The sequence below is a fragment of the Tyto alba genome, unplaced genomic scaffold, assembly GCF_018691265.1.
Source record: "Tyto alba isolate M040663 unplaced genomic scaffold, T.alba_DEE_v4.0 Super-Scaffold_29, whole genome shotgun sequence".
Classification (NCBI taxonomy): domain Eukaryota; kingdom Metazoa; phylum Chordata; class Aves; order Strigiformes; family Tytonidae; genus Tyto; species Tyto alba.
In genome coordinates, this window is record NW_024881303.1 from 10,192,077 (window position 1) to 10,218,946 (window position 26,870).

The 26,870-nt window shown below is 45.4% G+C and overlaps 1 protein-coding gene across 2 annotated transcripts in view; it reads left to right on the forward strand.

The window, feature by feature from the left end:
• GPR132 (G protein-coupled receptor 132) overlaps window positions 1-26,870 on the forward strand; it is an 82,000-nt gene that overhangs the window by 16,851 nt on the left and 38,279 nt on the right. The window contains exon 2 of one of the 2 annotated variants that reach the window (XR_004405512.2): window positions 12,852-12,899. The exons of the other annotated variant lie outside the window; for it this stretch is intronic. The gene's annotated coding sequence lies outside the window, so the exon portion shown is untranslated. Of the gene's footprint in view, window positions 1-12,851; window positions 12,900-26,870 lie in introns of those variants that run through there. 2 annotated transcript variants of the gene reach the window in all.

The following is a 26,870-nucleotide window of genomic DNA, read 5'->3' on the forward strand; positions in this document are numbered from 1 at the left end:
TTTCCAAATATAGGAGCTGGTCAAAGCATCCCCTCCAACAGGGTACCAGGTGGCCCACTTCCCTTGACCTTGAGACCAGCCACACTTCAGCAGTGCTTCATGATGGTACATGCCCACAGAACAAGAGGGTGCAGCATAAGTCTAGCCTGCAAACAAGTAATCTTGCTCCTGCAGAAGGTATTTTCACCAGGGCAGAATCGAAGAAAAACTCCATACTTTCCCGCACCCTTTTCACCGTGTGATTTCAGGAAACTGCTCCCTCATGATGAAAAGTTTCTGCAATAATGCACCCCGAGGTGTTGGTTTTAAAGCTTTTCCAGCGGACAAGACATGTCCTGCTTAGAGAAGTGTACTCGCCAGGGCGCAGCTTGCCAAGTGCTGATATTCAGACTCAGAGAACGGATTTTTTTTTTTTTTTTCCTAAATTGAGCTGGATCGAGTCTTCATAAGAAAATAGTATCTTGGCACATTCTGGATAGAAAACAGAGATAATGCCAGTTGCGTGTTAACTTTTCAACTGGCATGTATTTTGTTGTTTAGAGATGGTATTAGTGGGATGTGATCTTCTCTTTGGTGCCAGAGAGGTTAATGTAACTGTCACTACAAGCATTTGAGTTAGGCAACACATATCTTGGTTTAAATCATGCTTCACATGTGGACTTAGCGCACTGAAAGCATTTAGGATTTCAATCCATGCTTCCTCTTTCAAGTCAAGGCTTTTTTCAGCTTCTCCAAATACTTTTTAATGACTTTTTAAAGAAACTGAACTAAGTGGATAGAATGTTTGATACAATTTACAGCATGCAGAGCAGTGCAAACTCTGCAGCACAAACATCATGCTCAATAACCCTTGCTTTGAGCATGGACTGCATGGCAATGCCTGCCATCCTTTCCTGAACCCTCACTGCCACCAGCAATGGGCCAAAGAAGCTTCTGCTCCATTTCCTTGCATCTTCTAGAAATGTTTCCTGGTTCCATGTGCCCTGGGGTCTACTTTTATCTAGGAAAAATGTGAGGTGTCCTCTTGTGTTCTGGTTGCTGGTGTATGTAGCACCATCAGGAAGGGAGCATCTGATCAGGGAAAACTCCTATCAGAAAGCCCTGCTCAGAATAAACACCGAGCAACGCAGAGAAGGGTCAGTTTTGTCAGGCCACATGGCTTCCCTGATTTCTGCTGGCTGGAGTCATGTGAGTCTCCCACACTTTCGGCAGCAGGATGGGTTTTTTTCCCAGCTGTTGAAGTATTCCACTTAAATAAATGGGTTCCTAACGGGGTTGCCTCCCCACTGCAAGAGTGAGAAGTAGTACGGCCTATCTGAAGTGAACTGCCTGCAATCGTGTTTCTCTTCAAGAAAAATCTCACTTTTTCCGAAGGGCTCCCTCAGCCTGGAAGCCTGAAGATAAGGAGGTGAAGATAAAGGCTGAGCTGTGGGGCTGTTTGCATTGGAAGAGACAATAAAGTTGATGATAGTAAATGCTGAGTGTATGAGACTGAATGGATGGATGGAAAATTACTGAGATATTATATGCTGCTTTATCTTGGGAACTCAGCAAGCAAATGTGATTTCTAGCCCAGCATGATAGGATACTAGCTGAGCTGCATCCTAAGATACATGGGAGAATGGCTGGCTTCTCTTGCGTGCCAGCCTCTGCTCTTCTCAGGGGTCATTTCAGAGTGCTTCATGCCATGGCCAGTGGGTGCCCTGGGGACTGGCACATCCCCCAGGGACCACCAGGCTGTTGGGAATTGTGTCCTACCTGTGCCACCCCTGGGAAAGTCACGCAGCCCTGTTCCCAACCTCCCTTTGATTTTTATCTCAGTCCTTTTGGGGTTCTGAGCTTTCATTTGCCTGTCAGTCGCTCTATGTTAATTTATTTTTTCAAGGGCTAACAGCACTTCCCTTCCCACAGCCGTGTTGTGTAGATAAATAGGTGGTGCCTGAGGGTGTATACTCCAAGCCTTTCTGACAGCGTAAACCTGAGGCGAGCACTGGGAGTTGGCCGCTGGGGCAGCAGAACAAGAGACCGTACTGCTCTTAAAACAACATCCAAACCAACGAACAAATGAGTGAGGCATTTCCCTACCTTCTGAAGCCTTCCTAACCCTTACCCAGTGCTCACGGCTGCCAGAGAAAGTCTTTGTGGAGCACCGAGCCGATGGAACGGAGATACTTTCCTCCAGCCTGTGGGTTGCTGTCTTGCACCAGAAAACTCTGTGACAGTGGGAGGAATTCTTAAATTCAAGATCCATAAAAATGGAAGGCTGCTGATGTAGCTGAGCTGGAATTAGGGTGGAGCCTTCGTCATTCCTTTATAATTTTTCCTTCCTCCTCCTCTTCACTATCCCCTTTCAGCGAGCCCAAGAAGGGGCTGGATGGCAGGTGTGGAACCAGGTTGGACATGGGGAACCACTTGCAAAGTCTAGAGGATGATCCTGGGACGTTTCCAGGGAACTTATTGCAGCCTGTGGGTCATCTGTGCCTAACAGCCAGGTCTGGTCCCAGTTAGCTCCTATGCAGAGCTCAGCCTCAATACATTCAGATCCAAAATGCAGGAACGGTTTGTGACCAGCTCAACAGTAACCTGCACCCTACACTTTTCCATATTTCCTGCAGAAACACGCTGGGCACTACAAGGACTACAGCATTGTTTTGCTTTACACATGATGTTTCCAAAGGAAAGCTATTAGCCCTTGAAGCACAGGCAGAATGGGAAGCTTGGAAATAAATGCATGGACTACGTTCCTCTTAGATATAAAGCAACTGGGGCCACCAGGAATTACTTGCCCCATTGCCTTCTAATTTGAATCACAATCCTTTTTTTTTTTTTTTTCTTCACAGAAAGGAACATCCTTTCCAGAGATAGGCGCAGAAGTTTTCAGATCTGAGCTTCAGAGCTTCAGGTGGTGTTCCCAGCTTAACCTCTGGGGTCTGAGAAAAGAGCCTCTGTTTCCAGGATGCACTGAAAAATGGAGAAAATTTAGCATGTCTCAGCAGCATGTCGATCCTCTCTTTGCTTTGGTCAATGGTGCAGAGCTTTCCTGCCCAACATTCTGTTTCTTCACAAGCCTGCAATCTGACAGGGCTTAAAAAAAGGACAAAAATTATACAGATGTGCATTCCAGGCATCATTCCCAGATAAGCCAATGGGGCCCAAATTAGCCTCAATTTACACCAGCGCAGTAGGTCAGCTCAGATGTGAGAATGGAGCTCATCGTACACCCAGGAGCCCAACCCTGCTGCCCTGGTGTCTCTGCATCTCTCGGACCAACTCAGTATGAAAGGGATGGGGAGGGGTGCTGGGCAGATCCCTTTGCCAGAGTCTTCCCTGCAGCAGCTGCTGCCTCAGTTTCCCCATCCCCAGAGCAGTCTGGAAGGAGGCTTTGGCAGGGGTTGGTTAGTCCTGTGGTGTGTCCATGAGGAGGAGGTTATCCTGTATTTCCACATCTCACAGGTAACTGGAAGGTTGTGAGAGGGTCCCAAAACCTCGGCCAGTATCCAAGGGACAGCACTTGTACTCTGATATCTCACACCACCATTTCATGGCCCACATGAGAATGCTTCTCATTATGGGCTGCCTTGAATACTAACCCTGCAAACTAGAGATCTTCCTAGCAGATTTGTGATTGATATTCATGTATATATGTATCTATCTTACAGAGAAGAGATTACTGGTCCAGAGCCTTAGCTAGCATAAGTATGTGCTGGTGTATCCCAGGACGTATGGCTCTGTGTGACTGAGGCTGGAAATCTTACTGGGAGGGAATTGCCTGTGACATTTTGTCACATGTCATATTGCTAGTAAAGCTGAGCAAGTAACTTGCTCTAAATCATCCAGTCAACAGATGCAGCCACATCATTACTCACAAAGTCAGCATGGGACCGATGAGCGGTCTTCTGAGCCCCAAATCTGCGCTGGAGCAAGGGCTGGATATGCGTGATTCCCCCTTCCATCTCCCCTGTTCACCAGGGAAGGATCCCCTCCACAAGGCTGGAAAGAAGACAAGATCTGCCTTGAAGTTCACATGCCCCCTAGTCTGGGCATGGCCAAATTATCCAGGAGTAATGTCCAGTAGTCACAGATTAATTCCCCATGACTCAAGATGCAATAATTTCTGCTGTAATTCATGGGATGACTCCTAGTGTTGTGCTTCTAGGATTCACCATCTGAAACTTGAGGAGAACTGCAAGGGCTTGATTGGACGTGTGGATTACAGGGAATCTTCCACCCATCTCACAGCCTGAGTGTAGAAAGCACCCAGTTCTCAGCTATGCATGTTTCCAGCCCAGAAGTGTTGTGGATTTCCTGTTTGTAGAGATCCCAGATGTTTGCTTTAAAATTCACTTCAGCCCAAATGTTCACACTGGTGAACTTGTTTGCTGGGCTCTTTCCAGAAAATTAATGCAAAAAGAGGGCTGGGACACAAGGAGGGAGTGACAGGCGATGGTTTATTAGTTCACCATGGGTGAATCAAATGCACACAGACACTGTCTGGGGTTTGACCAGCCGTGATTGGAAAACCTGTAGGAATCAAGTAATGGAGATGGTAGAGGAAATCCTGTAATTCATTGTTTTAGTCTTACTGATGTCACTTTTATGTCCCTTTTATCCCTTGTCTCATCCAAGGCTTCCAGAGGGAAAGTTGTGACTGACAGTTTTGGTCAGACAACCAGACATGACGTGCAAGAGGTCAATTCATTCTCTGTTTGTCAGAGAGGAAGAGATTTATTTGCTGTAGGTACATCCGGCTTTGACTTCTTTGCGATGCTCTTTTGTTTATGCAAACCAGTCAGCTAGGGGCATGGAGGTCAAGATCTACATCCCAAGTAGGAAACCAGTGCTCAGAAATAGCAGCCCTGGGAGTTCACAAGATGAAGGTCCCTCCAGGCTCCTTCTCAAATGCGTCCCATGGAAAGGAAAACAAAAGCTCTGTATTTCTACATGAGGGTGTATCTATGGCTTTAAATTGTAAAGCCAAGCTTTATCACAGTGCAACCAAATGATTTCAGGGCAGATACACAGAGGTGGTGATTGGGAACTATTAGTTACCCACATTTTTCAAGTGGAAATTCCAAATGCTTTAGAACATGTTATGTTTTGATAAATTCTGCCATACCAGCCCCTTTTGCAAAAACATTTTGGGATCAAGACAACAAGTCCCACTTTGCTATTTAAACACAGAATAAAGGTCAGGTTTGTGCCCAAAAGAACACAGACTCTTAACAAATCTTTTCAGGTGGCTTTCTTCTCTTGATCTACAGTTATGTGGTAACCATTGGGGGTTTTATGAGATGAAGGCTATCTCTACATGACATAGGACCTCTCTTTCTTTGCAACTTATTTTTATTACTTGTTTGTAGCTGTGGCTTCTTTCTCGTTTTCCTAACTCATTGCTGTTAAAAATTGAAAGTGGTTCAAGTCTCAGGTGAAATAACTCCCTCCACTGACCCTGTTAATGATAGACCTATGTGGCCTTGCACTGAGTTCACAAAATTGGTTGGGTTTCCTTGTGCTGCCATCTACAGAGCAAGCAACAGGTAGTGCCTGGGGATTATTAACAGCCAGATGACTCCAAATCCTCCTCTTTAAATCTTTAAGATCAGTAGCTTCTCCAGCTCTGATAAGCATTGGTGGCAGCTGGGACTGCTGGTTTTCTCTCCCAAGATTGTCCCTGAAGTCATCACCATAAGACCAGCAATCCAAATAGCTTTGCTGCAGGTCTGCGTCACGGGCTGCTCCAGTGCCAGACAGATTAAAGTCTCCAACCCTCTGACCAGAGATCTAGAGCCAAGTCTCAGCTCTAGGAGTGTCTGGGCCATTCAGAAGTGACCTCTTCCTGACTCATTCTCACTTCATGCTCTCATTCTTCATCCTCATCTGCACAAGACTTCTGTCTTTCCTTCAGCCATGTGATGCTCTGAAATAATCTTGTGGCATCAGTGGTGACCTGTCTGGGGACATCTTTCTGCACACCAGTGTTCCCAGCATGGCACAAGGGAACTGGAGTCTCTGCCACAAAGCTGCTGCATGCCCTCAGTCACATCACTTCACCCCAGTGGCCCTTTGAGACAGGGCAGAGCTGTAACATTCTCCTGTTGCCTGGGGTGATCCTTAATCTTTCTATTGATTTCAGTAGTTTCAGGGTTAGGTGTCCAGAGCTGAGAATTGCTCATGCCAGATTGAGTGTTCTCTGTGCACAGGTACACAATGATAAACCTGCAGGGCCCAAGAAGGGGACAAGAAACCCCTTGAGACAATCAGACTGGGGGGGAACCCCTTTGCTTCTGGTGTTTTAAACTTTGCAAAAATGTCCTTTAGCAAATCCTGGTGGTACTTAAACTGTGTTTGGAACATCAAGGTGCTAGATGGACCTTCTCTTCTAACAGAAGTGAAGAAAGCAGATGGGGAATGTACTGTTTTATAATGTGTTAACATCCTTACAAATCTGATCCAGACTGAATGCTCCGAGGGTCTCTATATGAAACCCTACCCTGGGTGACTCCCTTTAGGTTAAAAATAAATGCTGCATTTCTGTATGTGGTGCAAGTGACTACAGTCAGAAAGTCTGGATGCAAAGTGTACGGACTGGCCTGCAGAGGGGATTGCAGCACAAGGAAGTTTGTCACTGGGATGGGGCTGATGCCGGGTGTTCCCCTGCAGCAGTGAGAAGGAAACACTCCAGCGTGATGGCCTTCTCCTTCCTGTTGTGTTTGCTCCCTGGGATGGAAGCGGGCAGGAAAGACCAGGGTCTGGTGCAAGGTTATAGGTTCAGCGTGCAGACCAGCAGCAGGGCACACAGTATAAAGATGTTTGCAGACACGGGAAAGCCAGACTCTATGGGAGGCTGCAGCAAGCACAGACCATGATTTCTTCAGCCTCATGGGAAATGGGGGGGGGGGGGGGGGGGGGGGGGGATGTTAACAAGTGCCAGCCCTCCTGGGGGTCTGTCTGGGTCTGAAGTGCACCCAGGCACCACGGAGGCAAGAGGAACATGCTGCTCCTGCCAATTTGCTCCATGCTGGAGGCTCCTGTCCCCCTTTATGACTCTCTCCTGCACGAAGTGGCGGCCAGCAGCCTCCCTACACTGTGGGCTTTCAAAAACCAAAGAGGGGTAGGGGTGAGCTACGGCTTGCAGAGCTGCATTGGGAAAGAAACCCACGTGCCAGCATACACAGACCAGGCACTACCTGGGCCAGCTGTAGCTCCCGGGACCTGCTGTGGGGCAGAGCTTTCACCCAGCTAATGGCTGAGCTGAGCTTGCCAAAGCAGGTAAAGATATAACCTGCAGCTCCTTCAACGTGTTTGTGCAGCTCTTTGACTGTGTCTTGGAGAGAAAGGAGGGCACTAGGCAATAACTCACATACCTGCACTGGATTGTGTAAAATGTGGCTGTAAGCACCCGCCTGCCATGTTGCTGCATGTGCATTGGTTTTATTACTCTCTGCCCCAACAGTGTATATGCTGGTGTTTTCAGGGTGGGGTTCATCACAGGTTTCCATGATTTATTTCCTTTCTTTTTGCTGGGGTTTCTGAAGCCTCTGAATAGGCTTTTGAGACTGTTAGAGAATGATATTTTTGTGCCTCCGCCTATTTTTCTAGATGAGGCTGTGTCCTAAGTGTCTTTGGCTTCAGGGTCACTCTGTAGTATCCACAAAGAAGAGGACTGAGAATAGGGGTTTTTTATGCTGCTGAGGCAAGGTCTGGGTCCTCTGTACTAGATCAGAAACTACCCTTGAATAGGATGGGAATTTGTTTTATTTCCAAAGACTGACATCCAGAACTCTGCGGAAGTCAGCACTAGCCAAGGGCTTATGGCCACTTTTGCTGAATGCCTTACTTGCACCTTGTAGACAGCCTGCTGGCCTCTCCTGTGGGATCCAAATCCATTGCCTAAGGAGGAGAGCCTAATGAGCAGCAAGAGCCAGTCTGACTCTTCAGTTTCAGTTCTCAGGATGCTTGCTCCACCCTACGCAGCCCACAGGGTGCCTTCATTCCCCTGTGCCACCACCACCTCCCAGGCTGATGGGGAGGCACCGAGTCACCTGCAGCAGCGAGTCAGCTCCAGGCACTCATTGCCGCCTCTGGGTGCCTTGCAAGAGGCTGGGGGTACAGGCAAGCACTCCTTTCCTGCAGAGGACATTCAGATTCATTTAAAAAGGCATGACCAACATTAATAGCATGCACAGCTACCTGCAGGCTGCAAAAACCTGTAGGAAAAGATGCTGTAAGAAAAGAAGTCGCCTGCAGTGGAGGAAGCATCATGCTGAGCTACTGCCCTCTGCTGCTGCGTGGCCCCGACTGAGGCAGATAGCCGGGGTGCACATCCATCTCCAGCAAAATTTCTCACTGGAGGCTCCCAGCCGAAGCTGCTGGAGTCTGCCATTCTGCCTCGCCTAAGGACTGGGAAGCTTCTCCCAGGTTTTTATTCAGGATCAAAGTAAACAGATTTGTTCAGCTTGTCTTGAACGCTCATTGTCAACGTAGGGAGCCTACAAGGAAGTAACTGTCGTTTACCGAGATAAAAGGTTGCAATTTAATCGCTAATTATCTCTTATCGTGCTTTGCTGGTCTGACACAAGCCAAAATGAATGCAGTGCTGCCAATAGGTGCTGCACTGGTGCCCGAGGAGAGGGAGCCTCTGGGCTCCTCTGCAGAGCGTGGGCAGGCAGGGTCTGGGGTTTCAGTGCCCTCAGAGCCTTGGCATATGCCTGGTACCCCCTGCACACTACACGCCAACCCCCTCAGTCATTTATCAATGTAACACTACTCTTTAAACTGATCTTTGATCTATTCTGCTGTACTGATCAGTGTCTAAATGCTGCTTAAAAGCCAGGAGCAGGAGGTAGCTGGGAGAGGTAACAACACAAGCAATTAATTGCTTGGTGGACACCTAAAACAGGCAGGTGAGCTCCTGCTGGGATGCTTTCAGGCCAAACTATGGACAAATGACATAGGGAAGGCATTTCAGGGAGGACTGTAGGCAGCCCGGAATAACAGCAGAGTCCAGACAGCAGTATCAAAAGCAAAGGTCTGGGAGACACCTGAAGCACAACCCGGCTCCTGATCTTGTCCCCAGTGACGGTAGGAAGTAGCATTTGCTGGATCTGGATGCAGGTTATATCCAATTCCAGCTGAGCTGACTGTCATACAGAAATCAATGTCATAAAGTAGGTGGGAATTAGATGTCACCTCCCTGCTGCCACAGCTTGTCCCACCACTGCCCATACCAAGAGGTGTGATGACACTTTATACCCCTCCCTCCCCGAGTGAGTAAACAACACAGGCCATGAGACTGGATCCAGAAATTAAGGTTCATGCAATCTCTCATATTTGCCAATGTGTGTTAAGAGAAGTAGTCTCTGCTCTGCCCTGTTCTAAACCCACATCCACCTCTACAGATAAAAAGATTTTCTATATGGTTTAGAGTAAACGCTAACCCTAGTTTCATCTTTTTTTCTCTTTCTTGAAATAAATACTCAGGAATTTTAAAAGCCATTTGGAAAAACATGTTGCCATCTATGAGAATAATCTGTTGAATTAGCAAATTGTTGTTGTAGGATACAATAGTTCAGTTGGAAGACACCTACAGTGATCATCTAGTCCAACTACATGTTAGATGTATAAGCAAGTATTTTTACAGAGTTGTGTATGAATTCTTAAAATGAGACAAAAAGTCATAAAATGGGATGGTTCTTTAGTAATACTGGGTGAAATGTCTGACACTTCATCTTGAGTGGAGCGTACGATTACAATCAGCACCCAAAACAAAGATCACAGACTAGATCCCTGATGCTGCTGTTCTTTTCACTCCAGAAACATTATGTCCTAGCTATACCATAATATTTTTTCATCAAATTAGCAAAAAAAGTCTGTTTTAGTTAGCATATAAAATGCATTCTGTGCACTGCTTCTGTCAAAATTGTAACTGACTGCATAATGAAATATAATTTGGGATGTAAAAATGACATTTTAATATGTTTTACTCAGGGAGCAGAATTTGATATGTCATGCTGGCTTACTGGTAATATACATTTCCCATTGGGCAAACTAAGAGACAAGTAGTCATGCCATCCAGAAAGGTGTCAAGTCATACCCAGTCAAGAATATGTTTTTCTAGGCTGTACAGAAAAATGTTAAATTTTTCAATACATGTTTTAATTGAGAGAAGATAACTAGAGTCACATGCTTTGGACCAAAATTACAGTAGTCAGGTGGTTGCTAGAGGAGGCAGTCACAATCACACCAAACTGGAAACAAGCAGAAATGATCTGGCATTACACAGTCTAAATTTTGCTCTGCTCTGCTGTTTGGGGTGCCACAATGCAGGGGTTAGGCTTGGCCATGGGCTGATGTTGGAGTTGGGTACAATAAGTAGAGTTACCCAGGGTGCAAGGCATTTGGAGATGCAGTTCTTGATGGACAGCTTTAACCAGCCTTCCATTTTGGTTAAAAGCTGGGGAAATAGTTTCTCAGATGTGTGATTTAAAGCCAGAATTTCTGTTGACCACTGCACAGAGGAACCCACCACTTACATCTCAGAGTAGCTGCCGGAAAAGAACAAGAGAACTGAGCTTGTGACTAAACAACTATTTTGATTTAAAAATAGCCAAGTTTCTGAATCAGGACCCTACTGCTTTCGAAAACAGACACTGTACATGGTGGTGGATGTGCAGAGGAGTCTGCAGCCCCGAGGCCATCCATAACAGGTTGCAGAGAAGGGGGTTTGTCTCTGGACATCAGGAATCTCCAAAACTGGGGCTTTTTTGCACCCAGAGGTGTCCCTTCAACTCCTGCGGTGACCCCGAGCCCAGTGGCATGCCTGAGCCTCCCCCCAGATACACATCAAACACCCGGGAAGGTCAGGGCGTGAGTCGGGGCTTGTCTGCCCCAACAGCAGCTGCTACAAACCCTGCACCCGGGGCGCGGGGACATGGCCCCTACCTGCAGCACTGGCTGCCGTAGCTGATGGCATTTCCAATGCCAAAATCCACTCACAGTGCTTCATCCTGATCGCTCCTCGACCAGTTAGCGAGCTTCCTAACAGGATGTCATGTCACATTATCTTTATTTGCACAGTGCTTCAGATGCCAGAGAGCTGGCTGGGCACTCGGGCCAAGCTAGATGCTGACTTAAAGGAACATTGGCCAGTTTATTGTCTGCTCCCTTAATTTCCGATTGCTTCCCAGGGAATCTTCTGACCTCTCTCCTCAGACTCGGAGCCTGGACTCACAAGAAATCCCTCCACACCTCTGTTTTATTTTTGGGTGAGGAACAAGAAAAGCTCGGCCCCTCCTATAGCTCTAACAGCGTCAGGCTGTGCTCATCCTGAAGGTCCGAGTGGAAGCACTTCCCAGGCCCTGGGACCCACCCTTCTGGGAGCCACAGCGGCAGAGGAGCCTTCTGCCAAGGGAAGGGAGCTTTCAAATCCCACCAGAAAACCTTGCCTGGGAAAAGGGAGTCTCTGAGTCACCACAGCTCCTGCTTCCCCTTTCCACAATATCCTACCGAAAATGTTGGTTCTCGCTGCTTGCACCGGGTTGGGTCAGAGCAGGGGATGGAGAAGGTGTAGGAGGCACAAATACCTCACTGACCAGCTCCCATCCCACACCAGTATAAAACTCAAATACCTCACTGACCAGCTCCCATCACACACCAATATAAAACTCCTGGCTGGCAAGTGGGGCTTCTCCACCGACTGCTCACAGAGCCCAGTATCCAGTGCCGTATGGCCAGCAGACCAGGACACCTGCCACCAGGATGAGCCCACCTTGCCTCGAGATTTACCCCAGCCACAAACAGACACTTCCAATAACTTACGCAAGAACAGACAACTCCCTTTTGGGGAATGACATGTTAACAGTTGGACGTCTATTATCCTGATTGGTTTAGCATTGCATTTTGGCTGACGCACAAAAGCCTTACAGTTGCACAAAGGAGCCAGTGTCACACTAGCTGCAGCTGAGCAGTAACGTTATATGAGGCTAACAAAGGTAGAAGAGAGCATGGATCCCCATGAAGACTGGGGCTGTCACACCAGTGAGGCTGTTAATGTACTTAAGCATCATGGAGGATTTAGGATCACTTTTTTGGGCCAACAGCCTCCACAAGCTAGAATGTCTGCTGCAGGGTGGCCCACATGTCTGACGAGGATACAAGCATGGGGAAATGACACACACACCAAGTGTGTAATGAAATGTGTGTGCACACATTCAGTGAACATGCAGAAATGGAGGTTAAACTCAGAAGTGAAACTAAAATGGAGTAGATATTCTTGGAACTGGTGACTCTTGGCCACCTATTTCTGTGCTGCAGTAGGGTAGAAATACTGCAGTAGCCACCACCAGCTCCATCAGTATCTGAATGACCCGGAGTTCCCTGGTATACCATCTCCACTTAAGCCTTTCCTTATCTTTCCTGTTCTCACTGGCTGTACCATTTCGAATCTAATTTAACTGACCATTTCTTGAACTTCATCTTCTCCAACTGAACCAGAAACATTATGTGTAGGTACAGGAATGATGGAGAAGCAGTTTAAACTATGTTCTTTAACTCTGCTGGAGAAAGGGACCTGGCTGGTGATTACATGGGGCAAAACCATGCAGATGAAGCTTTCTAATATTGCCTCAAGGATTATAATTTCAGGGAAGCTAAGCCTGGCCTTGAGTTGGTGTCCAGAGGTGGGAGAAGCAAAGAAGCAGCTTGCAGGCAGCCTGCACTTCTCTTATGGGCTCTCTGCAGAGCATGAGGCTCTGGGTTCCTGTACAGTTTTCCTGCAGACCGGGTTTGACCCAACACATTGGTGCTCAGTGGAAGGATTTTTTCATGAGCATGTGTCTTTGTCCACACCGCAGTTCCTGGGACCTGACTGTGAATTATGAAACAACTGCATATAAAACAGGTCATCTCTGTGAAGAGGAAAATGAATTGTCACAAAAGGTATGTGATAAAAGGGAGTAATTTCTCCTAGAAAATGGGGTATGTTGTCCCTCTGCAAACCCAAATGTGCTCTTTCCAGTTAAGTCACTTTAATAGCAATAGGGATTTATCCTGTCCCATCTGCAGAGCAGCACCTTTAGACTTATCCTTTGTTAATGGAGCTGAGATTTCCCCATCCCCCAGTGATGACTGGAGAAGGTGGCCTGAGGAAAAATTCTTTATTCATGTGAAGACAACCCATCAGGTTCATTAAACTGCAGATTACATAGGCTGATGACAGAAAGAAATTAAATAAGGTTTTGTCTTATTACTTCCTTATTTTTAATTGAATAATAGACAATTAATTTGATTGAAGCTAGTCATGTTAAACAGTTTCCTAGGATATTGTATTGAGAAATGTCTCATCCTGCAGGTTGCTTTGTGACTTGGTTACTTCTTTGGCAGTGCTTTTGAGATGCCCACTGAAGTGTTGCTCCTAGATTGCTAGGACTTTTCTTTTTTTGGAGGGAGTTGTGGGAGGTAGGGTTATTATCATTAGTCTATATTTAAACTAGATGCGGGGGCAGTGGAAAAGAAAGCTAGTGTGAAAGTGGGACAGCTCCTGTGAGAAGTAGGAGGGAAGAGGGCACAAGACCCAGGCTGCTGAAATGGAGAAGGTCCGGGTTGGACATTGGCTGGGCAGAGCCCCTCTCCTGTTCCTTGCACTCGTGCCCATGCCAGCATTAGTGCATCCAGTGGGAAGTTTGCCTGGACACGTGAAAGAGTGCTTGAAGGAAAACAGGCTGAGCGCTTTCCAGCCCACATCTGCAAAGCCCACGGGGGTGGGCAGAACCTCAGGGAAGGCTGCCCGAAGAGTTACGGACAGGCAAGCCACTTCCTCACCTCAGTGCCTCTGCCAGTACCTGTGCTGGTGCCCAGGCTGATCAAACCTGGTGTGGAAATGAAACACGAGCTCAGTGGAGAAGCAGTGTGGTGAGGTAGCTGCCCCTCGACGAGGCTGGCTCCCTCCCCACCGCAGAGTGTGGAATACTGTTTTGCTCCAAGCACACATAGTTTGTGTGGGTGTAGATTTACATTTCGTTAAGGAAAATGAAATAAGGGGGCCAGTTTCAACTAGCCTGCAGTTTTATTATTTGCAAGAGTCCTTGCCTTCATGTGATGCTTTACGTAACAGCCTTACACATCTGTAAAGTATGTAAAGCATTTCCACTGTCGGGAAAAAGAAAAAAGGGGAGGAGATTTCTGAAAGGTACTGTATCTCCTGGGAGGACTTGACATGGAATTTTTAGCTCCCACCAGGCAAGAAAACAGCAAGGATCAAGGGTCTGCTCTCTAGGGCCAACTTTCCCTAGGTTTATGGGGTAGTAGACCACGTTTCCAAGGATGACCAAAAAGCATGCTTGAGAACATGCTCAGTAACGGCTTCAGTTCAGAAATATGAGGCAGGCTGAGTGTGAATAAAAGCAGCAGGAAACTGGGACATGCATCCTGATCTCAGGCAGAAACAATGGTACCAGGAAGAACATGAAATTAAGAAATGGATAGAGCTTGGGGAGCAGGAGAGATATTGCCATGGGCAGTCTCTGAGTGGCTGCAGAGCTACAGAGAGCTGAGCTGAGGGCTACATTTCTGTCTTACATCACCTAGAAGATGTGAACGAGCACACTCCTTCTTTAATGCTTATTATTACCCTATCTGATAGTACAATGTATATACATGTATGGCTGTGGAAAAAAATAGCAAAAATGTTATGAATGCCTCCAAGGAGGATTGGAATGAATGAAAAATGTCTGAAGCCATTCAAGTACAAAGTCTAGTGAATCAGCCCATCCACTTTTCTTTGGCTTCTGAGTCTGGGTGGACCCAAACCACAAAGAAAAGAGGAAACAAAGGTGGAGTAGACATCGAGAAAGATCTTTCTGAAACTTGGCATTAAAATGTAAGAACTCCCAATCACTGCTCAGCCCACGCAATGTGAAGCAATTGGAAAGGACTGGAAAATCACTGCGCAGTGCCCTGAGATGCAGGAGGTGTTTTGTTTGTTTCTTTTCCCCAGGAGCTGCTTAAGAGCTATATGACTTCTGAGGAATTGTCACCAACTTCCTCTTCCACTGAGGTCTCCCTTAAAATGACCTGTAAAAACACGGGAAATGTGAATGTTCCATTCAATTCCCTAGTTCTGCTTCTGCTTTGCACTTAGTTGTCCTCATTTGGAGGTATGTCACCAATTCTAAGTCTTCCTCATTTTTATAGTTAAGTCTCGGGCTGTAAGATACTTTCAAAACAGAATCTTGTAATACAGTTTCTAAGTGCCCATCTTTTGGATATAATCCTGCAGGTACTTCCTATAATCAGCATGGCTTACCCCTGAAAGCAGATCCCTAGTTTAAAACACTGTAGAGTCAGTCTTGCTTCATCAGGTCTCAGGAGCATAAGACCTTCCAGCTCCTTTCTGCCAGTTATCATTCTAAGTTCATACCATAAATGTTAAAAAACAGCATGTCTCATGCCATGTATCACCTGCACCCACAATCCCACATGGAGCTTATCTTAGAAAAGTAAGGTAGATGAATATGAAGCTGTAGGGTAGCTTAGACATATTCATGCCTTCACGAAAGGTTTGGATCCAGTATTGTCCTAGCCCCTTTACCAAATCAGCAGAAAGACAAGAAAAATCAATTTGTGGGGGCCCTTTTCAGTGGCTCTGCTTCTGTCCACAAGCCTATTGTGCACGAGCAACAAGAGGGGCAAAGGAACCCTGCTCCAGGAGATGGGGACAGCCACCAGCCTCTGAAATCCCTGTTGAGGTGACCATAAACCTCTCAGATGTGGTGCAGGCAGAAGCCCTGCCAGGGCTGTAGCCATCTGAGGAGGACAGATGTTGCGTTTTCCAGCAAATGAAGAGAATGATACTTCCTCTGTGGATTTCTATAGATCCCCAATTCTGTCATATAAAATACACATTGAAACACCTTGCACTGCTGCCCCCATGACCAGACATTGCTCTCTTCCTTTCTTTGCCTGGACATCTTCTTGGCAGGTAGCCATTTACCAGGAGCCTTTCCTTCTCTCAGTTGTATGCTTGAGTCATTCTTTGGTTTTATCCTCTCCTCCTTCCTTCTGAAAGATTTACCACTTGGCAGAAATATTCACATTACTAATTTATCTCAGGTCTTTTTACTGTTTCCCATCTCCACAGCATCTGATCCTCTTCCTTATCACTTTTCATTACTTATTCATATTTTTATACAATATAGGACTCAGAGATCACAACCAGAAACATACCCTGATTGTGCCAGGCACAGGGGAGAAACAGTCCATCTTCTGAGGACTTTACAATTGAAATGGCCAAGTCAGAAGGACACCTGGGGTTCAGAGGGACAGACCACCATGCTTGCACCCCTCATCTGGACCAGATGAATGTTCCTCTTGACCCTGACTGTGGTTTACCCTGCCTGCCACATCATAATGAAGTGTGACATGAACAATATCTCTGGCTTCACAAGCAAGCACCAAGAAGCTGGAGGAGTTCTCTCCCTCCCCTGCCCTGCCCTGCAGTACTGTCCTCCTGGCCTGGAGCTGGGTCAGGTCCTTCTCCATGGGAGTTCCATCCCAGCATGAGCATGGTGCAACTTATTGAGCTTTCAAAAATTATTTGCAGGGCACAGTTTTTACAGTTTGACCCCCGAGTTGTAGCCTTTCTTCATTGTGCATACATATAATTCTTTTGCCAAGCAAATGACAATTTTTCTTCACTGAAGGAATAACGGCAAAAATTTGCTCCAAGAGAGAATGGGGAACTTTCCTTGTCTTTTTTTTTGCCCCTTTTCTTGATGCTGGCACCAAGCCAACTCACTGTGTTTTACTTTCTTTCCTCTATATATGTGATTTTTTTTTTTATTTTTTTGCACAGCTCCAGAGGAAAAGGATTTCTCAGTCTTAACATCCTGTTCACTTCTGCATACTTTTGAATGCTCGTTATTAAAAGCTAGCTATTTATACACAGGAACAAAGTACATTCCACTAACCCCTCGTGGCATAACTCTGCATGCTGATTGCTAAGCTTTAGAAAGGTGAATCAAATGTATGACAGAGAGCTTTTTATAGGGATTGAATAACCACTGTACATCAACACAGTAATACCCTTTTAAAAATCTCTTTGCTATCATGTCTTTAGAAATATGAAAGCAAAACCTTTCAACAACCTCATTCCCTCTGACTCTAATCTTGATTGTATTGAGAGGGATAGGTGCCAGATAACTGTATCAGTGGAAACAAAGATAAGAAGGCTGTGCATACTATAAACAGTTATATTGCTTGAATTATGTTCTTGGACAGATGCAGTGACAATAACAGGACAGCATTAATAGGGTGAGTGGTTAATCTACCTGCCTGGTATCTTTCAGAGAGATCAAGTTGCATTTCATTACTGGAAAATTCCTAATGACCTAAAATGAATCAAGAAAAAGTGCGTTATCTCAGAATCAGCCTTTTGACAACAGAACACAGTGGGCATCTCACAAGGAGAGGTTAATTTAAGTGATGCCTTTGTGCATCATTCAAAAAAGGGACTGGGTTTGAAAACAAAATGTCAAAGCAATCTCTCGGCTGAAGAATAGAGGATCCTGCAGAGAGGATTTGGATGCTTTGGGTCTATCTACTGTTGGAATATCTTTAAGACAAAAGATTGGTGCCCAAGGTGCAATTCAACATTTTTGCTTTGATTTGCACCTTTTTTATATTCCCATCAAAGGATACATGATGCCCCCTCCAATTCACAGCTGGTATATTGGTTTCAAAACCCACTGAATTACACTTTTAATCTTGATGGAAGCTTCTTCCACCTGTCTGCCCCAAAAGTGTTTTACTGTATGCACAGCTGTGACTGCAGTTCCACCTGGCGTTCACCCACCTGAGTGTTTGCTCTGGGCCTTCAGAAAAAAAAATCTACCCACACAAGTGTGTCTCCACAGGGCACCATGCCCCAGGTCTCCAGGAGAGGGTGAGACCACATCATTACTTCCACCATTATATCGTGAGAACAGAGCAGGTACAGCACTTCATTTGAAGTCCCAGCCTCTCGAGAAGACAGAGGTTGTAATACCATCCCACTTCATTTGTAGTGACTCTCAGACCAATGCATCACCCAGTTTTCGAAGGTCCTCATTCTTCTACTGTGCTGGTACAAACTGTTTCAGAAAGCCTTGGCAAAAGAGAGCAGAAAAAGTAGCCCTTCTTAACCCAATTTACTTGACGGTTTCCATAACAACTTGATGCAGCTATTTATATAGCAGGAGAATATCATTTGCGTTTCATCATTTTTAGAACCTTTGTTGCCATATCAACCTCAGCGCCGTGTAGCAAAGCACAGCCCCATTCAATTCTCTCTTGTTTGCTCAGAAAGAAACTTCTTTCTCAATGAATTGAAGTTGAGTTGGTTTCAGAAGGACCCTTGAGAGGCCTACATGTCACTTTAAGTATCATTTGAGCCCTAATTTAAATGGGCTTGGGTCTATGTGACCTATCTGCACCAGGCAGATGGGACCATCTGCAGTGGGAAGCAAAGATGAGGACAGGATGGACAAGCAGACCAGGAGATTGCTTCTGTTTCTTAGGAAGCAAATATTCAGAGGGGTATGGCAGCTACTGACTTTCTATGTGATGGATGGGGAGGGAGGAACTAATTTTGAAATATCAGGGTTTCAAAGGCTTGGTGTCAGCATTCCCGAGTCAGCATTTTTGGGGGGAAATTGGGTGTCAAGGAGTTCCAGCAAAGAGCAAGTTTAGGATGCAGTAAGAGTAATGATGAGTAGAAAAGTGGCAGAAGACAATGGCCAGGGAAGAGACTGCGTTCCCAGAGGAGAAGGAGAAGGAGAGGAACCTTCCTGATGCGGGCTCAGGTGCTGCTCAGTCCTGGATTCATTCCCCACAATGTCAAGCACCAAAAGGCAGCTCAGAAGGAGCCAGGCCTCTTCAAAGCACAAGTCAAGTGGGGATTAGGTGTCTCCCAGTACCTCTCTCTGGAGGAAGCTATGATGATTAAGCACTTTAGTTAAGTCCTTACAGACAGGGGAAATGAATCTGGGCCTCAGGTTCTGGCTAAGGCTTTTCTTCCAGTTCCTACTGGCTGGTCCAGCAAGTGCTCATCACTTGCATAGCTACAGCCTGTCTGGGGAAGTTTCCTTCCAGGCTGGAATATAATTAATTTTAAAATATACAATGTGCAATCACAAGTATCTATAATCCACCTGACACCTTCAGCTGACTAAGAGTGTTCAAATAATCCTTTGGCTGCGCTGCATTTTGTCACTCACGCTTCCTCCTCCTGTCAGGAGCTGGCAGGCCTGTTGTCCATGCCCTGACACCCCACTGTCTCAACCTGCTGTGCCTGCTACTCTCCCAAGACACTCCTGTTCAAAACAGGTGTCCCCTATCTCCCCTCCTCCTGAGATCTGAAGGTGTCTATGTAGTCCTTGGAACAGGCATCCATCTGGCATAGCAAATTTCATATAAATAAGGTGACCTGTTAACAATAGTGCCAGTGATTTAGCTTGCCTTCCACCAGCAGAAATGCGTTTCTAAGAAGCAGTGTTAGTTCATGGTTTGCATTAGTTGTATTGTTCTGCCCTTTCTTAATTCATCTCTGTATTTTCACAGGGTTTCCAGTGAGACAGAAGCATGTTAGCAGCTCCAGCATGGCTGGGTTTAGCTGTTTGTGTCAGCAGATGAGAACCTCTGCCTCACGGATGTGTTTTGTCATGTAGCAGTGCTGAATACAGACTGCCAGCTTTATTAATAGCAGCTCTATTATTTTAACATGATGTTTTACCAACCCTTTGGACTAGGGACAATATGAAATGGCACTTACATGTTTAAAGCTGCGGCACACTGAACTGTTTGGATCTGTATGATTCATTGTCAGACTGTACTATGTCAGGCACTGCAGGCAAAATAAAATAGACTGCATATCCATAAACTATATACGTTCTACACGTAAGCTGTATGAAATGCATCCTGCCCAACTTCTGCTTGCAGAAGCCATAAATGAACTCCATGTATCCTTTAAAACATTCTTGGTAGGATCTTGGTATGATCTTGGAAATTGCCAACCTGGTGCTTTTAACCATAACCCCAGATGGTGTTAGAACCTCTGTCTTGTCTGCAGGTGCTTGGAGGATGTCTCGCTGTCTACTGGAAGAAAATAGCTTTAGGTATGTTCTGGAAGAGGTCATCTGATTCCGAAACCCAACAGTTACCACCCACACTTCATCAAAAAACAGGAAAGTTTTGGGGTGGTTTTTTTTTTTTTTTTTTTTCCTGGCAAGTATTAGTTTGGCCCTGAGAAAACTGGGAAGCCCTGGAAGTTTGAAACTTGCACTGGTCACATTCCTCCGGTATCTGCCCTGAGTGATTGGTATTTCTGGATTTTGTTTCTGTCCCCTCTCCCCTAACCTCTGCTTGATTTTCAGCATAATTGATACTATTTAAAGTCACTGAATTCAAGGGGAAATTTCACATTTGAAAAACTGTATCCTGAAAACACTAGTCTTTGCAGCAAAATAACAATTCTGAAAGCCGTGACATACCCTGAAAGCTAGTGGCTCACTGTACAAATGGACCAATGTAAGAATTTTCTAGAAATATTTGCTTTATTCTGACTGCATCTCCACTCCTGGAATAGAAATGGTCCTAAGCAACACATATGTGATTCTTTCTTTAAGATCCTCGGCCCAAACACAAATGCCTCTTTCTTAAGAGCAACCTGTCCTAGGAGGAGACCAAAGCAGAGACAAACTACTCTGCTGCTAACACCCTTTTGAAAGATTGAAATTCTCATATCCAAATTAAGATTTCTTCAAAAACTGAACAATGCCTGCAAAACAAGAGATCTGGCAAAACATTTGAGAGTGTTCCCTCATAACTCCCAGCCCAGCAACATGCTCTATCTCTATTGCGATTAAAATAGTGTCTTGTTCTCTGCTAATTGCTTTCAATATGAAACGAGACCTTCCATACAAGTACCTCTTTTTGTATTTGTCTGCAGAAAATAATTCTCAATTTACATTCGTATGACAGTGGTAGTCACCATTTTAAAGAGCAGTCCGACTGTCTATAAGCTACAGAAAAACCATTGCCTTTCCCCCATCCCTCAAAGACAGACAGGTTTCTGCTCTGAGCATCTCACATGGTCTCCATTTATTCTGGCTTTTCCCTTCTCTCAGCCCTGCTCCTGAAGCTGTGTCCAACCTGACCTGTCTGGTCCTGTTAGGACCGAAAAGCCAGCCCAGGGAGGCTTTTCTTTGGAAAGCAGCAGGGAAATCTAGAAGGACTGTAGCCCCTGTAGCACCACAGACATACAGAGCATGTGGTGTGCCTTCCCTGCTATGATGGGCCACCATGTAGGACCTTCCAGAAACATCAAACCCTCCACCTGTTACTCATCAAAAATCTTGTGCATTAACCTCCCAGATCTTGTGATAGTCAAGACAATTCCCTCACTGTCCTCCTTGGCCCCTGAGTGTCTGCCCTCCTGCTGCACAATACCCCCAGCCCAACAATGATTTCAGCATCAGTCAGAGATCTGCAGCCATCATGTCCCAGTGAGAGCTTCACAGCATCCCACTGACCAAACGCATAACATGCTCTTTGCCCTTTGTACATCAGATGGACTCTGTATCTTTGCTTTTTCTACACCTAAAACAAAGAAAGGGAAAAAAAAAAATCCTTGCTCCAAATGCCAAGCCAGGGTCTGGTACACTATAACGTGATCCATTCCATTTATTTTATAGCACTTTAATGCCTCTCTCAGTTGTCTCACTACACAGACTTCAGGCAGAGTGGAGCCATGTTACTTAGCAACTTGCAGTACACATGACAAAATTAACCCAAACAGCTTTGTTTATTAACTCTTAATAAGGAGCAAACAAAGCAGCAACCTGAGAGTTTCACAAGAAGAATGTTTTCCATTTTTGGTGCATTACTAATATTACAGATGACAATGTTATCTTGGGTGTTCTGTGGGATTTTTTTAGCCCTTTTGTGAAGACCTATTTGAAGCACAAAAGTCTTCCCCACCCTCCCAAATGCCTGATGTTTCTATAATGGAAAAAGTATATGCAATAATAGAAAAAATAAAAGACTACTGGAGCTAATGATCTCTAGCTGATGCCTGCTTTGCCCTGTGAAATCCAAGTTTGGAGGCTGGAGATGCGAGTGTTACCCCCAGACTCCCTCCCAGAGTTTTGACAAATTACATGCATGGGGTTTTCAAACTGCTGTGATTTACTCCAGGATCTTCAGAAAATGTGACCATATGTTACTCTGTCCCTGTACTCCAACCCTTGAAATACAGTCCTGCTTCACAGAGATTTTATTAGTATATATGTATTAACACAGGCAAGGCAGCACAGGCTTGATTTCTTGATTTGAAAAGATATTTAAGTAGCTAACTAAGTCACATTCATTTCAGAAGCAATTAGGCATCTGAAGATCTGGTCTTCAGGTTCTCTGTAGATGTGAACCAGACCTGCTCCTAAGAAGAATATCAAGGATGCCATTTGTGGAATATGTTGTTTTATGTCCATCATAAAAGGGGACTAGATTTTTTTATATATATATATATAGTTCCTGTCATACAGAGTTAAAAAAAAAAAAAAATTGGCTTTTCAAAAACTTGTAAAACTTGCCAGGCTTTACCAAAAGATGAGAGCCCGTTGCCTTGCTGTCTCAGGGGATTCAGATGAAAGGCTTCTGCCAAGAATTTCAGCCCTAGGAGAGACTTATGCAAGATTATTTCCAGATATGAAACCCTTTTCCTGCTGTGCTGCTGAGCCTTGCCTGTCCAACACTTCATGGTGACTGCTGATAATGAAAGTGCAGAGGCCTCCCTCCCAAGCATTAACCACAACAGCTGATCCAGGCAGTCTTTTCCGGCTTTTATGAAGACGAATGAGTGACTTGTGCGTTCTTGTGAGAAACTACTTAGACAACAGATACAGCATCTATAGGTTTTTATGGAAGCAGAATGAAGATTCTTATCAGACTCCATTTATTTAGCAAGTAATGACAAATGAATTCCTCGGAAACTTACTCCCAGTAATGCCGGAGCACTGAGCGCTCGGCATTGGAGGCAGGGTGGTCAGAGGCACGTACTCCAAGGGTCACGCTCTGCCTGGTGCCAACTGGTGGAAGGGGTGGCAGGGAGGACAGAGAAGGAGAGGGACGGGAAGGGGAGCAGGAGTTGAGGGAGAAGGTCCACTTGCTCTCTCAGCTCTGCAGCTGGGCTCAGTCTCTCTGATGGGCTTCTGCCCAGACGCAAATGAGGAGGTAAAGGCTGGAAGGATGCCAATATATGCTCACTCGGTGCAATGTGGTGGAAATAAACAGATAGGCTCTGAGAGCCTGACAAGATCACTTATCTTATCCAGGCCATCCTCTGTCCTACACAAGAACTTTTCCTTTTTGTACATTTTCCAGTATGCTAAACCTCACTGGATGTAAGCATTTCCCTTAGGAAGTCTTTCACAAGTGACTTGCTTTCCCTGCCAGGAGGTCTTGCATCGACTGCAGCAAGAGCCTTGTAGCCAGGTGTTCTCAACAGGAAAAGAAAAGCAAGTAAGTTCAAATATATAGGGGATTCCTGCTAAAACCAGCCTGCAGCCTTGCTTACCTCCCCACCCAAAATTTTGGCTAACGTCTTCCAAGACTCCCTGAGCATAGAATATTTCCCCTTTCATGAGTGCTCAGTGCAGAGGGAAAGCAGGCAGTCTGGGTAAGTCAGCCTATTTGTGCATGCCAAGTGTAAGGCAGATTCCCCTCCTACAGTGCCTGCTCAGGTTCATTTGCTACGCAGACCATGGGCTCTTCACACTCTGCCCCAACCCTTTCTGTGCACCCCCTTATAATCTTATTACTGGTAGCAGAGAGATCACAGAGCATATCAGGAAAAAATGGTCCTATCCTGCCATATGGAGTAGGCAAGGACCACTGTTTCCCACCAGACTTGCCATCTCTGTTCCATTATGGCCTTGGCACGGTCTTGTGCTGTGTTTTTTCCCACATGGAAAGCCAGGCTAGCTTTGTTTCTACATCTCAGGTAAGAACTCAACCCTCCTTCCCCATTGTCTTCTCTTATTTAAGCTCCACAGCCCCTGTGGTCCTTGACATTTGAATGAAGAGATCTCTGAGGCACGTTAGAGTCAGGTCTGATGCCTTTCAGTGATAAAATGTTGGCAAAATCAAATGAACCTCAAAATCAAAACTGAAAAGACTTTCAGCTTCTTCTTTCTAAGACTGACATGACTACCACAGTTGAAGGGTACACACTGACTTAACACATTAGCAGTTACAGCATCATAAAGGTTAAGGTTTTGACTCTTTGCTGAGGACAGCAAGAAATGTGACTGGCTCTCCTTGACCCAGGCTGGACTTGCAACTCAACTGGATACTTATCTCAACTGATATCTACTTGGTCTTGAGTGTTGCTGCTGTATGATGTGGCAGGAGCAGCAAATCCTAGAGCATATGGACCAAACCTGGGATTGATTTTCAACCTCTCCTGGCCTCCACAACATGTAAATGAGACCAGATGAGCCTTGTGGAACCATCCATCCATCCATCCATCCATCCATCCATCCATCCATCCATCCATCCATCCAACAAGGAAGGGGCAGGCATGTGGCTCAGGACCTCTGCCCTGAGATCCATTTCTGCTGGCTCCAGTGTGGGCAGGCTCCAAGAAGAGAGATGAGCAGATAATTCATAACTGGTTTCCCTTAAGATGCCCAGTCAGTTTTCTTGCCCAGCTCCCTCACCATCCCCAGCAGAGAGGAGGAGGTGCAAAATATCCAGCTGCTGTTCTGCCCCCAAATCAACATATGAGAAAAGGAAAGGCAAGCTTTAACTAAAGTGTTTCTGGAGAAAAGGGCAGGATGCCCTGGGGGAAGAAGGGGGCTTTCCCCAGCGTCCAAAATGTCTTGCACTCATCCACTCACCAAGGTTTCTTTTTCTTCTGTGTTTAATTTTTATCCATTTCTCAGTGCACTTTCTCCAAGAAGAAATCCGAAAGCTGACATTACCTCAAAACCTCATTTTAAGTCTTCCCCATTCCCCATTTCTACTTTTTTCATCCACAGCTCCCTCAGTCACGCCCATCTAACTCTGCCTCGCAGCAAGAAGACTTGGATACACATGAAGGTAGATTTGAACTATTGCCTTTGATAGTTACAGGGTCTGCTTGTGCAAACTAGGCTTAATACAAAGGCTTCTAATGAAAGTTTATAGCATCCAGGTCTCTCCTGGCTTAGACAGCAGTTGCAGATGTCTCAGCCCAGCTCGGAGGGACATTTGTAAGTTTGGTTCACACTCTCCTGTCAAACCCATTTTGTAGAATCTGGGGACTTCTCAGGTGTTCAAGCTACTCTGGGCCCCTTTATGCTCTTCATCACAAAAACTGTTGATGTGAAAATGCCCTAGACCAGTTGAAAAATGTTCCCCAAGAGACTGGGTAAATTATTCTCCTCCACCCCTTTCCTTTCTTTTCCTTTCTTTGTTCCAGGGCACTGGTCAGCCCCTGGCTCACCACACACAGGCACGTGCGCAGGCAGCTGGGCCAAGAGGGGAAATGAATCATTTGCAGTGGGAGATCATGATTGCAGGATTCTTATCTTGAAAACGAACGTGCACATCTTCAGGAGTCTGGTGGAGCGAAAAAAATCTTGGCCAGCTCAAGGACTTCCAAACAAAATTTCATGGGGGTCAGGAACAAGTCTAGTTTCTTATTCATGATGATCTTCACCAGAAAAAAAAACAACCCAAACAATCTATATAACCAACCTTTCCAACTGTAAAATAGGCACACTGGGAATAGGGAGGTGGGAAAATCCCTACAAGATCAGTAGCTCCAGGCAGGATATCCTCTGTGTTGTGAGCTTCAAGGGTCTTTCAGATTCCCGAAATCTGTCAGGCTGTAGCCATTGTATCAAATTGGATTACATGGGTAAGAATTCCTGATCTGAACGTCATTTGGCTGCGGCTGCTGCGTACAAGCCAACGTTATGTAGACAATGCTCTGAAAACCCAACAGGTCCTCTGAGAACTTAGAGCTTCTCAAGGCAAAATTAATTAAGAAGTAATGAACTGAGCTTTTGATACCATAGTGGAAGTGTTGCTGCAGGCACAAACACTAAAAGAAGGGTGCTTTTGACTGATTTTTAATTAGAATTTAATAGTGCCCTGAAGTTACATTTCTCATTAAAAAAAAAAAAAAAAAAAAAGCTTACCTAGTTCTATGTGATGAACAACTCAAATTAGATTTTAACATATGCAAATAACTGTTCTGAAAGATCTGCGTGGGAGTAATAAAGATAGGACAGGTTAAATCCTTGACCCTTTACAGTTGATTTTTCTTTAACTGATCCATTAGTCAGTTTGTTTGCAATTAAACGTTAGAATTAATAGAGTTTGAAGGAAGCACTGAAAAGCCATGTGAAATGCAGACACCAAGGGCTTCAGCTGAGGTAAATTAGCACAGCCCATTGATTTTAACCACATTAACTGCATTAACTATCTCACTGGAGTATGCAGATCTTAACTGTATGCAATATTTCCCAGTCACAGCCAGTCCTGAGTCCCTGCTTACACTGCCTCTGATTCTCCAAGATATCCCATTAGTTAAATACAGCTCAGCATGTATAAGCCTGAGGAAATCTGCCCATAAAGTCATCCAGATGGCTCAAAAAGCCCTAACTGGAGAACAGTGTAACTCCAAGGTACAAACTTAGGGTAACTCCAGGGGCTCCTGGGGTGGCTTAGCTAAGGAGGTTTGTATCTCTAAGACCTTTGCAGGTATGTTGCTGCTACTGATAGCATCAAGAAACCCTGCTGAGCAAGAGCCCACAGGGTCTGGCCCAAGATGAGTTGCCATGACAGGAGGC